Genomic DNA, 14,435 nt, shown 5'->3' on the forward strand with positions numbered 1-14,435 from the left:
TCTGCCCGTGCCATCGCCTGGCTCCAGGCCCCGAGAGCCCCCGTCTGCCCGCCCATCCCCCGAAGCAGAAGGCGCCAGTGCCCGGGGCTCTGTGAGAGAGAGGGCCCCCCCCGGTTGGGGGTACGTGGTGGTGCGGGGGCTGGCACGGTGCAGTTTCCAGGTGCTGAGCCCACTGGGCCAGAAGCTGGCTGGGAGGGCAGGCGAGAGGGAGAGGCTCTGGGAGAGAAGGTACAGCCCGCCAGAGCTCAGAGCCTGTGCCAACCCCATCCTCCCACGGGCGACAGGAAGGGGTGTCGTATGACTTGTGGGATCTGTGGGCACACAAACCGTGAAGCTGGATACTCGCCCAGGGAGGACAGGAAGCCTGCTTCTGAATCCTTCGGTTGTAATAAACATCATGCATTGAGTATCTACAGTTTGTCAAACCCAGACGACCTGTTTTACATGGTTTACCAGCACAACAATCACCAGTTTTACAGATGAGGAGAGAGAAGCACCCCAGGTGGACGAGGCTAAGTGACAAGGCCAGGATTTGAACCCAGGGCTCGTCTTAGCCACCTCACTCTACCACCTTTAGCTCTATTTCTGAATTAGTAAGGTGTTTTTGATTGCAAGGGACAATTATCCAATTCAAACTTAAGCCCACCTCTATCCCCAAAAGGAATTTATTATAGAGTTTAGGGCTTTTAGGCACAGCTGGATCTAGATGCTCAAACAATGTCCTCACATTTCTGTCTTACCCTTAGCTTTGTTTTCCTCAGATCAGCTTCACTTTAAGGTACCAGAGGTACAAAGGTGGCTACCCGAAGTTTCGGGTTTCTACTCTGTTTTACAGGCTCACTGGAAGGCAGACCTTCTATTCTAATAGTTCTAGCACAAGTCCTGGGTATTATTTTCATTGGCCCAGCTTGGATCACATGAGCAGCCCAGACCCAATCATTTGGCCAAGAGGTTGCAGCATTCCCATTGGCCAGAAATGGATCAGATGTCCACCCCTGAAGTGAGTAGGTGAGGACAGCAACCTCTGCCCCCAAAATCACAGAGAATGAAAATGAGGGGACGGGACTCACCCAAGGGAAATCAGGACTCATGTACCAGCAGAATAGGTTCTTGGCAAGCAGAACCCATTGACCTCCACTACCGCCTGTTTCTCCCTTCAGTCTTTGGTAAAGTTCCTTTGGAAAATCTCCAACTTCATCCTCATGAAAAGAGGAGACAAAGCCTTCTCCCGCCACAGCAAGGCAAGATGGCCTTGGGGTGAGCTGCCTTTGTGTGGTAGATTGGACTGTAGAGGAAGCAGATTGTACCTCTCCCTGAACTCATGGTAGGCTGGGCCATTTGACTGCCTTTGGCCAACAGGGAATGAGTGCGCGTGTGGGAACACAAGCTTCAGATGTGTTTGCTTCATTTAGTTCGGTCTTCTGTGCTTCTGCCATTTACCGTAAGACATCCTCAGGATAACTACAGAATGCAGAGCAACGAAATACATGGAACACACCTGATCGTAGACCCCCGACCTAAAGCAGAGCTACCCCAGATGACCCACAGACCCAAGGGCAAGACATATAAATGGTTGTTTTTGTTAAGTTCCTAAGATTGGGGGCAAGTTGCTGGGTATGCAGCATTAGAACAGCAAAATCTGGAGGTTTTCTGTTGAGGGAGACCACCATTCTTTGAAGTCAGCGGTCTTTCAGGAAGTTAGTACTCTGAGCTGGGGCAGTGCGTATTCTGCCAACCTCCCCTAGGAACCCAGAAAGCCACCTACTTCAACACGGCAGCCATATTTCAACTCCTACCCGAGAAAGTCTCCACAGGCCAAAAGGAGCTTCAGCATCTTTTCTGGAGTCCTGCAATTTGCCCTACCCTCCATCTGGGGTCTCTCGGGATCTTTACCAGTTGTATTACCTTGGGCAAGTCACTCTGAGCCTCAGTGTCCCCATCTGCGAGAGGAAATAATACTAACCCTTGGCTTTGGGGGGAACTGATTGAGAGAATATAAATAAAACACAGCTGTAGGGCCTGGTGCAGTGAAATGTTAGCTTTATATTTACTTACTTTTTAAAGGGCTGGAGGAGTAAAGATGTGTTTGACTGTGCAGTGTGTTCCTCGGAGCCTTGGGAAAATCCTGCAGGAAGCCTGTCTATAACCCACAGCAGAGAAGCTCCGGGGGCTTGAACCTGGGAGGAAACGAATCTGGAACTTGGCAAGGCAGGTTTTTCTTTTCTGTTTTGTTTTGTTTCGTTTCAGTCACTTGAAATCACATAGCTGATGTATTTACTTTGATGGTTCATCACACAAATAAAAATAAAACAAAGATGTGAACAGCACCAGCAGTTGCTACCGCTTGAACATTTGGGGAGAAACCCTGGCTGGAGGAAAAGTCACAATTCCATTAATTAGGAAGACATGGAATTCCCACCCTTCATTGCCATTGGGAATTTACTGTCAGGTGGGATTTTAATGCACATTGGCCAACCAGCCCCTGGTCCAGCCTTCTTCGGGCTCTGCCTCTCCCAGCCTCCTGTCCTCAGCCCTGCTGTGTGGACCCGAGTGGAATAATGGCCCTTGTTCCATGACTGTAGCAAAGCAATAGCTAATCTGGTGCTCACTGGGTGCCAGGCACTGTGTTAGACACTTGATGGGAACAACCCCCTGAGCGCTCACCGCATCCCTGCGAGGCTGCTATCCGCTTTCCATCAGACGAGAAAATGAAGACTCAGAGATTTCAGGTGTTGTGCCCACACCCCATGTCCAGTGGGGGCAGATCCGGGACGTGAAGTCAGCTCTGATTACAAAGCCTGCACCTCAAGTCCCTATTTTGGGCTGCATCGAACGGTCCTGGGTACTGCCAGCCCCAGGGGACGCTGGGTCAGCAAGAGTCACCTCCATCTTGTATGGAACCGCAGGAAGAAGTTCCATGTCAGGGCCTTCCTTCTCCTCATTCTGTACTTCCCGCACCAGTCTGCGGATCTGGCCATGGCTCCATCTCTCTCCTGGGAGGGATGGACCCAAAGCTGCAGCCTCTTCTGCAGCTTCTCACTGGCCATATCTGGGAAGGGCATCCTTGAAATTTGAAACTTCTGACCCCACAGCAAGTTCCCCAGTCCGGGCCTTGGTGGCAAGCAGGTGTCTCCACGGCAAAGCGCACTGTAAGGGGCTGCAGACCCCCACGTCCTGCTCTTGGCATGACCTCTTCCCAGCCGCATGGCCTCAGGCATTCGCTAACCTGCCTGGGCCTCAGTTTGCCCATCTATAATGAGGTAGCGTACAGTCGGCTCCGGGGTTTCCAGTTTTAGGCGAGGACAGACTGGAGAAAGCACGATGAAAGAGCAGCTGCTGCACGAGAGGCCTGGGTCTTGGCACGCCTCCGTCCTCACGGGGAGCAGTGGGAACACTCCTGACCTGGCTCATCCCTGAGGCCCCATCCAGCTCCGACATTCTGTGTGATTCTTGGATCTCAACACATGCCCCCCAGAAAAGTTTTTCTTCCCAAATGCGTTAATCGAGACCCTTGGGATCCAAGTGACAAAAACTCAATTCAAACAAAGTTAAGCAAAAGGGAGGGATATACGGGCAGAGTCCCTAGAATTCCAGGGTGGTTTTTTTTCAAACTTGGCACTCCCTTGCTTAAAGCCCCCTTGAATGGCTTTTCGCAGACTCCTGGAAAATGTGAATGCGTTCCTTTTTTTTTAAGATTTTATTTATTTATTTGACAGACAGCAAGAGAGGGAACACAAGCAGGGGGAGTGGGAGAGGGAGAAGCAGGCCTCCCACGGAGCAGGGGCTTGATCCTAGGACACAGACTCAGAAGGCAGACACTTAATGACTGAGCCACCAAGGCACCCCGTGAATGCATTCCTTTAGCCTCTCAGTCTGTGCCTGACTTGGCTCCTGGTTCTCACTCCCTCATCCTGAACCTTCCTCTCGTCCGGGCCTTTGCACATGCTGTGCCCTCCACCTGGGATGTTTTTCCCCAAGCTCTTTCCTATTGGTATCTGGCTCACTCTCCCCTTCAGGCTTCAGCTCATTTGTCACCTCTTCAGAGAGGCCTTTTCCTTTCCCCTCCAACTTAGGTAGCGCCCATGGCTCCCTTTCACCTCACACGGCCCTGTCTCGGGGTCATCGTCCGCAGGGAGATCACCCGCACGCTCATGTGCTTGCTTGTCCATCTCCCCGTTAGACTGTCCTCTGCGTAAGGCACTCTGAATTGTTTCGGGGGGCATCCCCGACATCCAACACTCTACTCGCCGTGCACAAGTGCTTCACAAATATTTGTGGAATGAATGAATAAATGGTTGACAGTAACTCTTCAGGCTTTAGCAAGTCCAGATTCCTCTGCCTCAAATTCAGCATGTCCCTGCAAACCAGACCCTCTTGTTTTTCTCAGCGGGAAGCCACCCCACCCCACACCGCCAGGTCTATAAGCAGTGTATCCTTGGTACCTCCCCGCCCCCTCCCACCAACCCATCCCCCCGCCAGCCTGCCAAGTCTCCCCTGAATCTCCTGAAGCCAACCACCAACCACTTCTGCCCACCCCCCCCCCCGGCCCAGCCCCCCCCCCCCCCCTGCTTCCCAGGGACCCTCCCCTTCTCACCTCACTCCAACCTCATCCCTGCAGCTCCGCTCTGATTGTACCTCCCTCTGCTGAGAAGCTTCCCCAGCATCGTCCCCACGCTCTGGGGAAGCTCATTGCCTTCCTCTAGGCCTGCCCCCAGGAGCCCACCGTGTGCCTTCCTGCCCCCTCTCTTTCCGCTCTAGCCCCGTGTTCACCAGACTCCTGCCCCCGGCTTAGCAGAATACGCACGACAGTTGTTCGACCCTTCTGCTGGGGCTCCTGGAGCCGGTCTGCCTCCTCTCCCGCGCTTTACACTCCAGGACCAGAGACACTGCCTGGCTTTGCACGCGCAGCCCAGCCCTGCTCCTGGCATTTAGTGGTGCTTGATAAATATCGGTAAATGAATGGTTGAATAAACGCAGTTGAATACCTATCATATGCCAGACGTTAAGCTAGAAATGCAAATACGTTATCTCATTTTCTCAGCAATCTTGCAATGTAGGTACTATTATGTTTGTTGATTGAATACATGAAGGAATCAATGAAGGAATGGACTAACAGGGGCAGAGCCACAATCCAAAAGGCCAGGAGGAAATAGAATTTGTGAAAGGCACCCAGCGTCAGGCAGGAGTGAATAAAAGAGGCCGTGGCGAAATGCGGCCTCATGGCATCTATTATAGGTTGAGTTGTCTTCCCTCGAAATTCCTGTGCTGAAGTCCTCACTCCCAGCACCTCAGAATGTGATCTTACGAGGAGATAGGGTCTTCGCAGATTATGTTAAGATGAGAGTGTTAGTGTGGGCCCTAATCCCATGTGACCGGTGTCCTTATAAAGAGAGGAAACGTGTTGGGGCACCTGGGTGGCTCAGTCAGTCAAGTGGCTGCCTTCGGCTCAGGTCATGATCCCAGGGTCCCAGGATCGAGCCCTGCATTGGGCTCCCTGCTTCTCCTGACCCTCCCCCCCCCCCCCCCCCCCTCTCTCTCAAATAAATAAATAAAATCTTAAAAAAAAAAAAGAAAGAAAGAAAAAGAGAGAGGAAATGTGGTCACGAGGTGCAGGCACACGGAGAGAAAATGGCCCAGGAAAGGGGCCCTGGGACAGATCCTTCCCCACAGCCCTCAGAAGGATCCCTGCCAACACCTCGATCTTGGACCTCTAGTCCCCCAAGTGTGAAACCATACACTGCTGTCCTTGAAGCCCCCCAGCCTGGGGTACTTGGTTACATACCACAGCCCCAGCCGACTAAGGCACCTCTGAAGGCATTCACAGTGCAGACACATTTTTCAAGCCCGGTGGGCCAAACGAGATTTTGTCCGGAGGCCGGAGGCCGCATCATATGGGAGGGGGCGCAGGGGGCAAGCACGGCAGCTTCCCCAGCCTGGGCCACACTCTGTCCACCGGGAATTGGCTCTGTGGGAAGCTGAGGTCAAGCACATCAAATGGGAATTCAATTACGGTTTGGAGACGCGTCCTCGAGGTCACAGATTAAATGAGGGCAGGTGATGAAGCCAGGGCCTCCCTGTGGCGCTGGTGCCCCGGGCTCGAGAGGCTGGGCAGCGGCCCCGTGCAGAGCCCGACGAGGCCCGGCTGGCTAGTTTGTCAAGCATAGGAGAAAGCCTGAATTAAAAAGAAGAGGTAGATTGGATTCGTTTGGGCATGTCTGTCGACTAAGATCCCCAGCATATGGTCATCAATGCTCTGTAAAGCACATCGGAACTGCCGTTTACAAGTATCTGTTAATTGTAAAAATGGAATCTATTTTTTTCCCCTCCATTTAATTCAGAAATCTCATGTTACACGGAAAGGTTAATTACAAACCGACTTCTAAGAACCCTTTGTTGGAAGCTTCTGTTTCATTTTCTCCAAGATGAGTCCTTGAACTCCATATTTGGGAATGCAGACTCAGGCTGGCTTCGAGAAGTCACTTCCTCCTTCTAGCGGCCCCCAGACGCAGCAAACCTCTCAGATGGCCTGATGGAGCTGGGACTAACCAGAAACCACTTCAAACCATCCCAAACCATCTAAAATGTGGTTTTGTTGCTTTTTCCATTTAGATTGAAGACCACCATCTTTTCAACATGTTGTCCTGGTTGCAAAAGTAAGAGGGTCTCAAGTTCTGGGACCACAATGAGAGACATACAATATTCCAGTGGCTACGCCAATTAGATCTGTTTGCTCCCAGCGCTGGGGAAGGTAAATGGTCTATTACTTGGCGGGTAATGCATACCACATGGCATTCCTCAGCCTCAAGGAAGCCTGAGAGGCCTCGTTTTTCTAATGATAACTACAGGGGCATGGCACAGAGGAGGGCCCCAGCACCAAGGCTGAGCCCCTTCCCCACCATTAGCTGTGCCATGAACTTCCCTGCTTGCCATGGCCCCATTGCAGCCTTCCCAGAAGGCTTCTGTTCTCTCCAGGCATGTCTGAAAGAAATAGCAGGTGTGGGCAAGGCTGGTTTTGGTCCGCCTGGCCACTTTTTGCTTCTTCTAGTCTCTTCAACTCCATATGTGTCCATGGGGTCTCACCAGGCAATCATTATTGTACCCAGCCCCTGGGTATCATGGCTGGGCCCATCAGAGGACTGCATCCCTCTGTTCGGGTCAGGGATGGGCACATGACCCAAATTCCCTGGGACTTAGAGCTAGTGTGTAAAGATAGTCCTCCTCTTTAAAAGAAAAAAAAAGGGGCACCTGGGTGGCTAAGTCATTAAGCGTCTGCCTTCGGCTCAGGTCATGATCCCAGAGTCCTGGGATTGAGCCGCACATCGGGCTCCCTGCTTGGTGGGAAGCCTGCTTCGCCCTCTCCCACTCCCCCTGCTTGTGTTCCCTCCCTCGCTGCATCTCTCTCTGTCAAATAAATAAATAAAATCTTTAAAAAAAAAAGAAAAGAAAAGAAAAAAAGATTTATTCTGCCCTATAGGGATATACACCTAAGCTTCCAGAACCAATGTTCTTACCTGATGGAGTGCTCCTGGCTGCAGATGAACCACAGAACAAATCACAATGATAATAATAATAATAGTCAGATACTTACATAGTACTGACTCTGGCAAGCACTGTTCTAAACACATGACATATATTACCTCCCTGAATCCCCACAACTTTCCTCTGATATCAGTACTCTTATCACAGATGAGGAAACTGAGGCATAGGAAGGTTAAGTAACCTGCCCAAGGTCATAGAACAAGTGAGATTCAAATCCAGGCAATCTGGCTCCAGAGTCTTCACTCTTAAGGGCTAACATAGAGTGAGCAAAGGAAAGAGGGAGAGATGTCATCTGTTAAGGCCCTGGATCTAGCCATGCCTGAAGCTACTCCTGGATTTCCCAGCATCACAAACCAATTCATTCCCTTTGTTTGCTTAAGCTACTGTGTTTTGTTGTCTGTCTCTTGCAACCAAAGCAGTCCTGCTTCATACATCCCTCCAATACATTCTGCCTGGGTAGAAGACAGGCAAGAAGCATCTCAAAGAATTTTCTCTAGTAGATTTAACAGGGTTCTGACTATGAACATAAAATCGTTCTTCTGCTTCTATTGTTAATCTTATTTCACAGACTATGAAACTGAGGTTGGAAGAGGTTGAGTCACTCTTCCAAGACTACATAGCTAATAAGTGACAGGTGTGCCTGAGTCCCCCTCAGGTCTGCCTGACCCACTGTCCATGACCCTGACTACCTCTATCCAAATCCATAGTGTCATTATGCTGATTTGTTTTTTTAAAGACTGATTGATTGACTGATTGATTTTAGAGAGCAGAGAGTGCGAGCGGGGAGAGGGAGGGGCAGAGGGAGAGGAAGAGAGAATCTCAAGCAGGCTCACCCTGAGCGTGGAGCCCTCTGTGGGGCTTGATCTCAGGACTCTGAGATCATGACCTGAGCTGAAATCAAGAGTTGCATGCTTAATTGACTGAGCCACCCAGGTGCCCCATCATTATGCTGATTTGTAATGCATAGCCCAACTACTTCCAAAATTCACATCAAGGGTCAGAGTAGAAATGCAGATGCCAGGACAGTTAAAATTGGTGTTTTGGGTTTTTTTTAAAGTAATCTCTATCCCCAATGTGGGGCTTGAACTGATGACCACGAGATCAAGAGTCACATACTCTACTGACTGAGCCATCCAGGCACCCCTAAATTTGGTGTTTTTTTAACAGCAATTTTATTTATATATAATTCCCATGTTATACAATTCAAACATTAAAATGTACAACTCACAGAGTTATGCAAGCATCACCAAAATCAACTTCAGAACATTTTATCACCCCAAAAGAAACCCTGTACCCTTTAGCAGTCACTTTGCATGTCCTATAAATTTGCCAGTTCTAGACATTTCATATCAGTAGAATCATACAATATATGAAATCCGTGTCTGGCTCCTTTCACTCAGAATAATGTTTTCAAGGTTCATCCATGTCATAGTATGGATCAGTACTTTGTTTCTTTTTATTGCCAACACTGCAAATTCTATGGATATATTGCATTTTATTTACCCGGTCATCAGTTGATGGATATTTGGTGGGTTTTTTTGTCTGTTTGTTTTACTTTTTGGCTATTCTAAATAATTGTGTGTACATGTTTTCCTGTTTTCATTTTTTGGCATATACCAGGAATTGCTGGGCAGTATGGTAACTCTATGTGTAACCTTTTGAAAAACTTTCAGACTATTCTCCAAAGTGGCTATATATACCATTTTACATTCTCACCAACAATGTATGAGGGTTCAAATTTCTCCACATCCTCGCTAACACTTTTTATTATCCATCTTTTTTCTTATAGCCATCCTAAGTGGTGTATCTCACCATGATTTTGATTTGCATTTCTCTCATGGTTAATGATGTTGAGCATCTATTCATGTCCTTATTGGCCATTTGTATATGTATATTGGAGAAACATCTATTCAGATCCTTTGCCCAATTGTTAATTATGTTGTCTTTTTACGATTGAGTTGTAAGAGATATTTATACATTCTATAAAGTCCCTTACCAAATACATGATTTGCAAATATTTTCTCCCATTCTATGAGTTGTCTTTTCACTTTTTGATGGTGTTCTCTGAAGAATGAAAGGTCTTAATTTTTATGGAATCCAATTTATCATTGTTTCTTTGATCGCTTGTGCTTTTGACATCATATGTAAGAAATCTTTGCCTGATCCAAGGTCATGAAGATTTATTCCTGTGTTTTCTTCTAAGAGTTTTATAGTTTTAGCTCTTACATTTAGGTCTTTAATCCATTTTGAATTAATTGTGTAAAAAGTTAGGGTGTCCAGCTTCATTCTTTTGTATATGGACATCCAGTTATCCCAGCAGCATTTGTCAAAAAGACTAGTCTTTCTCTGTTCAATTGTTTTTGACACACTTGTCAAAAATCAACTGACTGTATTTCTGGACTCTCAATTATATTCCATTGATCTATATGTCTTATCACAATATCATGATTATTGTTGCCTTGTAATAAGTTTTTAGTATAAGATGTGTGAGTCTTTAATTTTTTTTTTTTTTTTGAAGATTGGACTATTCTGGATCCTTTGCATTTCTATGTGAATTTTAGGATCAGCTTATCAATTTCTGCAAAGAAGCCAACTGGGATTTTAATAGGATTGCATTGTGTCTGTAGATCATGGGGGAGTATTACCATTTTAACAATATTAAGTTTCTGATCCATGAACATGGGATGTCTTTCCATTTATTTAGGTCTTCTTTTGTCTCTTTCAACAATATTTTATAGTTTCCAGAGTATAGGTTTTGCATTTCTTTTGTTAAAAGTATTCTTTCTAAGTATTTTATTCTTTTTAATGCTATTGTAAAATGGAATTTTCTTCATTTTATTTTCAGATTGTTCATTGTTGGTATATAGAAATACAGTTGGTTTTTAATATTGTTCTTTTATCCTGCAGTCTTGCTGAACTTAGCTGTAATAGCTTTTTAGTGGTTGCCTTAGAATTTTCTATAAGTAAGATCATGCCAGCTGCAAATAAAGAGAATTATACTTATTTATTTCCAATTTGGGTGCCTTTTATCTCATTTTTTTGCCTAATTATCCTAGCTAGAAATTTTAGTACAATGTTGAATAAAAGTGGTAAAAACAGACATCTTTGTCTTGCTCCTGATCTAAGGGGGAAAGTATTTAGTCTTTCACCAGGTAGTACAATGTGGGTTTTTCATAGATGCCTTTCATCAGTTTGAGGAGGTTCTCTTCTATTCCTAGTTTGTTGAGTGTTTTTATATCACAAAGGTGAAAATTAGTTTTAAAAAGAGACCTCAAGACTTTCAGATAAAGACAGAGCGTTGAACACACATATCATTTTGTTCCCTCTTGGAACACCATTTAAACTAGAGTAAAAGTTTTTTGTTTTGTTTTGTTTTGCAAAAAAACCACAGGTCTGAAAGAATGAAGAAAATATTTTAAGCTGGAAAATAGATGGGTAGATAGCCACTGCCTGCAGAAAGCCAAATCTAAGCCAAGTTGAAAAAACCAACAACCAACCAAATCCGCCAGAAAGTCAGGAATTTATTGCTCATGTAATTCTAGAAGTGGAGGTGAAGGGTGGGGAGGACCAAATAAGGAGGATTGGTTAAAAGCCAGTAAAAAAAACAAGTAGATGGCTTCCCACATCTGCTCCCTGGGCTCACCCCTCACTCCAGGATGCAGGGGACCCACCCCTCCTCACTCCCCTCTAGAAAGGAGGTTTATTTCCCGGAGAGTGTGAGGCAGAGGATGTGTGACTGTCCATGATGAAGGTTGAGGTTCTAGATTGCTCCCTGTAGGTCTCTACCTCCAGGCAGGAATTTGGAAGGGTCTGACGAACGCAAACTGGAAAGACCTAAAGACATTTACACTCGGGGTTCCCCAAAAAAAGAGTTCCGCCACATCCCTCTATACTTAGCAAGCTCTATTCTTGGCTTGGTGTTTTTAGACTCTTAGCCCTCCTCTCTTACATAGGAGATTTAGAGACACCTGAGAAGAGCCTTTACCAGGACATAAAACAAGGAACTTAACAACAGCAGACTAGTCTGAGAAAAGAAAGCTTTAAATCATCATTAATTTTCTCAGATGAGAAAGTATATGGCAGGCATGAAATAAGAGGTGGAAATGGCAAAAAGGAAATGTACAGAACAACAACAAAAAAATGGCTCTTGGAAACTGGAAACATGACAGAAGAAATGGAGAATTAATAGAAGAAATGGAAAGCAAAGATGAGGTGTATCAGTTTTCTGGGGCTGCTCTAACCAAGTTCCACAGCCTGGGATGCTTAAAGCAACAGAGATTTACTGTCTCACAGTTCTGGAGGCCAGAAATCCAAAATCAAGGTATCAGCAGAGATTAGTTCTTTGTGAGGACCCTACCAGGACAATCTGTTCCTTGCCTCTCTCCTCACTTCCGGTGGCTTGTTGGCAGTTCTTGGTGTCCTGCAGCTTGTACAGACATCAATCTCTGTCTTCATTTTCACCCGGCGTTCTCCTTGTGTGCATGTCCACCTCTGTGTCCAAACTGCCCCTGCAATAATGACACCAGTCATACTGGATTAGGACCTACCCTATATGACTTCAGTTTCACTTGATTACCTCTGCGAAGACCTTATTTCCAAATAAGGTCACATTCACAGACACTGGGGGTTAAGACTTCAGCATCTTTGGGGGACACAATTCAGCCCATAACATGAGGTCATTTCTTTCTAAGAAGAACAAAAGCCTAAAAAGAACACAAAACAGAAATCACAAGAAAATCAGAGGAGCTACAATATCTGGATAACAGAAGTTCCAGAAAGAAAAAGAGAAAATGAAATCATCAGTGAAATAGTTCAAGGGAGTTTCCCAACACTGAATGACTTGAATTTGGGGATTGAAAGCACCCACAGGGCATTCAGCACAGTTGTGAAAATAGACCCACACCAAAGAGCATAGTCATGAAGTGTCATTGTACTGGGGACACAGAAGAACTTCAGAGAGAGAGGGAGAGAATACCAAGCAGACTCCCCACTGAGCCCAATGTGGGGCTCAATCCCACGACCCTGAGATCATGACCTGAGCTGAAATCAAGAGTCAGACATTTAAACAACTCAGCCACCCAGGCACCCCTAAGGTTTTATTTTTAAGTAATCTCTGCACCCAATGCTCAAACTCACATCCCTGAGACCAAGAGTTACATGCTCAACTGACTGAACCAGCCAGGCACCCCCAGGTAAGCTTCTTTAAATGTCCAGAGAGAAAAAAATATGTCTCACACAAAGGATCGGGAACCAGAGGGCTTTAGGCTTCTCATCAGCGTCACCAGATGTGAGGAAGAAAAATGACTTCCAAGATTGGATTGTAGCAGGTGGGTATGAAGGAAGAGTAAAGACATTGTTGGTCTTGCAAGGTCTCAAAGAATAAAGCTCTCACACGCACATCCTTTCTCAGGAAACTACTGGAAGATGAGCTCCACTAAAATGAGGGGGTAAAGCAAGAAAGAGGAAGACTGGGATGACAGGAAACAGGAGATACAGTGGAGAAGAGAAGGAAGGACATGCCAGGATGATGGTCAAGGGAGGTCCCACTGTGAGAGCCTGGATGGAGACAGGTCAGGAGACTCTAGGAGAGATGTCTCCAAGGCGCTACACTAGGACACCTGAAACCAATGGACCTGTTGGCAAAAAATGAGAGGACAGGCCAGTTAGAGTGCCAATTAGCCTTTAGTTTCACCCGACCCTCGGCATTTCCTCCCCTTTTCTGACCAGCAGCTTCCAGGAGGCTGTCTCTGTGGATTGCAACTCTGGGCTCCCTCACCCTTGGCTTCCTGTTGGGTTGGCTAATGAGTAACACTGGCAGGAGATGAGAGTGGATGAAGCAAGGGAGGTCAAGTGTCTTTCATGCCCCTCTCTGCCTGCTTGATGCCACCATCTTGGCAGCAGCTACATTATCTATCCTTCTCTGACCACAAATCCTGCAAGGCTGCCCCTCCTCCACAGCCCCAAATCCACTGGGCTCCAGTAATCCTATCTCCCCCCTTTGCTCTTCATGCCTGGCACCGGTAATGGTTTCCCCCCGTTGCTAAAGTCTGGGGGTGCCTCTCCATCCTTGTCCACACCTCTCTTAATAGACCTTTCATGGATAGCCCTTGGATTGAAAGCCCATGGGTCAGTGACATGCTCTGTCTGACCAGGGCCCTGACTAAGCCTGGGGATGTTTGTTTTTGAGTTGGTGATAAATGTGTAGAGAAATAAGAAAGCAAACAAAAATAATCACTCCAGAAAACAAACCAAAAGAAAGACAAAATAATCATAGTTTTACCATAAAACTCCACCGTGCTGTAGACTTATATAGTCAAAATAATATAAATACTAATATTGATCTAATCAAATATAATAATACAGAGAGTGGGGCAGGGGTCAGGGAGAAGTCTACATTTGTAGACTAAAAATGGGCAGAAGGAAAGAGAGCTAAAACCTCACCTCCCATAACAGAAGTCAAGAGGTAACAGGTAAGATGGAAAACACAGGAAGGAGCCCACTGGGCATGATTCTTATGACATACAGAAAGAAGTACCAAAGAAATAGTGATAAGGAGAAAAAAGAGTTTCCACTGAAGAAGGGGAAATGGAGGGACGCCTGGGTGGCTCAGTCGGTTAAGCATCTGCCTTCGGCTCAGGTCATGATCCCAGGGTGCTGGGATTGAGCCCCATGTCGGGATCCCTGCTCAGCGGGGAGACTGCTTCTCCCTCTCCCTCTGCCTGCCACTCCCCCTGCTTGTGCTCTTGCTCTCTCTCTATCAAATGAATACATAAAATCTTAAAAAAAAAAAAAAAAGGGAAATGGAAGACGAGGGAAGCAGGACTGGAAGTTGGGGTTGCTGTTACTCTTTTTTTTCTTTTTTTTTTTTTAAAGATTTTTTTTAATTTATTTTTTTG

The sequence above is a fragment of the Phoca vitulina genome, unplaced genomic scaffold (genome assembly GCF_004348235.1).
Source record: "Phoca vitulina isolate PV1807 unplaced genomic scaffold, GSC_HSeal_1.0 scaffold13, whole genome shotgun sequence".
NCBI lineage: Eukaryota > Metazoa > Chordata > Mammalia > Carnivora > Phocidae > Phoca > Phoca vitulina.